This window comes from Sinocyclocheilus anshuiensis, unplaced genomic scaffold, assembly GCF_001515605.1.
Source record: "Sinocyclocheilus anshuiensis isolate Anshui unplaced genomic scaffold, SAMN03320099.WGS_v1.1 scaffold215, whole genome shotgun sequence".
Classification (NCBI taxonomy): Eukaryota; Metazoa; Chordata; class Actinopteri; order Cypriniformes; family Cyprinidae; genus Sinocyclocheilus; species Sinocyclocheilus anshuiensis.
In genome coordinates, this window is record NW_015552542.1 from 696,875 (window position 1) to 699,686 (window position 2,812).

A 2,812-nucleotide genomic window follows, 5' to 3' on the forward strand; every position below is an offset into this window, starting at 1 on the left:
GTTGGAGCTGAACTCTGCAGGACTGCGGCTCTCTAGGACCGAACTTGCCTACCCCTGGTCTCCCTCCGGCCGGGAGTCGGGACACGGCATCACAATATGGTAAGTGGAATAACAATTCCGTCACAGGGAGGGGTGCGAAGATGGCGGGTTGAGCGATTGTGTTTTTCGAAGCTCGTGATAGTGGTCCCCAAAGTTTGCTTGAAGTAAGTAATTCCGACTGTTTAATGTTAAGATGTCTACACAAAAATTGATTAAACCTGCCAAGCTAAAAGTAGACCCCAAAGGGATAGATCTGTCGCCTAATATCGAAAAGAACGATGAGGCTAAAGTAATGATGCACGACTATGCAATGGAGGTTACTGTGCAAAGTAAAAGAAATCGCGGAGACGGCTCCCTTCCTTCAACGCCAAGTAAAACTCCTGCGGAGAAAAGGGTTAAGCCAACAGCTGACAGAGAGAAAGATAAAATCTCCAACGAAACCATTCTGGAGGCAATCTTAAATCTGGAAAAGAGAGTGGATGAGAAGCTGGCGGATTTAAGTGAGCAATCTAAACAAAGTAGCGCCATGATGGCAAGTTTAACGAAGGCGATTCATTTCAACACGGAAGAGGTGAATGAGTGCAAGAAAAGAGTAAAGGACTTGGAGATGCAAAATGAACATCTGCGCAAGGAGAATTGTGATCTTAAGGAAAGGGTGAGAGAACAAGACAAATATAGAATGAGGTGGTGTCTCCGTATCAAAGGCATAGAAGAAAAAAAAGATGAAGACCTCAGATCACATGTCATACAAATCCTCGGTAAGATTGCACCTGAGATGGACGCAGAGATGGATGAGGCTGTTGACATTGTCCACAGGCTGGGAAGAAAGATGGACAATAAAAGCAGGAATGCTATTGTGCTGTTCACTCAAAGGCGAGTGAAAGATGAAATCTGGCGGAGAACCAAAAATTCACCAGTCTGTAAGGCGGAGGGAGTTCGATTCGCCGAGATGCTTCCTCGTGAAGATTTGGAAGACAGACGAAAGTTATGGCCTCAAATTGAACAAGCAAGGAGGGCAGGAAAACCGGCGTTTTTTTCGCGGTCCATATGGCTTCATTGAAGGTCGACGGATAGATTTCGACGGGTGAAGTGTTTCATTTCTAATTGACTGGTAGTTGGAAACCTTTCAGTGGGACACTGGAGCTCTATTTGTAAGTTAAGGTTCATATAACTTCATAGAGTCTGAGTATGAATTCACAAGGGGTGGTTTAATTTGTGTTTTTATTTACTAGTTATTTGTTTTTTCCTTTTTTTCCGTTTTAGTGTTAATGATTACGGACAAAATTGTATTTGGTTCTCTGAATGTTAGGGGCTTAAAGGACACTGTTAACAGAAAAGCGTTTTTTTTATTTTGCAAAGGACAGAAAGCTAATTGTGTATTTCTACAAGAGACTCATTCTTCGGGTTTGGATACCTCTTTCTGGACTAATCAATGGGGTGACAAGATTTTTTTCAGTCATGGTTCTAATCGTTCTGGAGGAGTGGCAATATGCTTTAACAAATGTCCTGGGGAAGTCATCACTCATAAAGAGGATGGAAGCGGTCATTGGTTGATGGTGGTACTGAAAATTGATGTTCTTTTTTTCATTTTAATGAATGTTTATGGCTTTAACAATGCAGTTCAAAACCAGAAATTAGTAGAAGAGATTTCTAATATTATTTCAGAAACTAAAGTGCTATACCCAACTGAAAATATTTTGGTAGGAGGGGACTGGAATATGGTTCCAGATGAGTGGAAAGACAGGTGGCCCCCTAGACTTAACAAGGGACGGCTTAATGTTAGTATTGATTTTTTGAAATCAGAAAATAATTTGAATGATGTTTGGAGATGTTTAAATCCTGAAGTTGATTGCTTTTCATGGTTTAAACCTAATGGAGAGAGCAAATCTAGAATAGATTATTGGATGGTTAGTGACAATATTATAAAATATGCTTCACAGTCTACAATTTCTAAAGCTCCGCTAATGGATCATTGCTTTATAGATCTCGTTTTAGAACCAAAATTTTAAAAATGTAGAAATAAAGGTTATTGGAAGTTCAATGCCTTTCTCTTACATAATGAAGAATTCTGCAATAAAATCAAGGAATTAATAAAGGATATAGAGATAAATGATTCTTCTATTAGAAGGGAATATATGCTCAAAGATTTTGATATTATGGAAAAAAAAAATTAGGAAAAGCTATATATCTCTTCCTCTTCCTCCTAAAGTTAAGGAGGTGAACTTCAAAATTTTAAATGAGATTTATCCTACCAATTAATTTTTAAGACTGAAATTTAATTTGGATGTGAATAATTGTGTTTTTTGTGAAAGGTGGTACAAGACGATGTGGTGCTGGTCCTTCAAAGTCACTCTCAATCTGTCTATAAAGCCTATATATATATATATATATATATATATATTTCACCTAAGTCTCTGAGAACCTGACACCTTGTACTTCTGGAGACTCCATGTAGGTTGCCGTTCTGGAAAATGGTGGCGCTGGAGACTAAATGGTTCCTCGTGATTTCACACCTAATTCTTCACATTAATTCCTAATTATTTTGCAGTTAACGTGTCTTTTCTTCTCCACATGTTTTTGGCTGACCCTGCTGACCCACTGAGCATTTTGCTGTCCAGTGGTTATGCATTAACTTTGCAATTTCTAGTATTGTATTAGTTATTAATATTTCTCATTGGCATTTATTAATTTTTGGCTTTCAGTCTGAGTTAAATCTCTTTTTTGGCTCATTTTATCTGTAAAAGAAAATCTGCTTAATAATTATGCACACCTG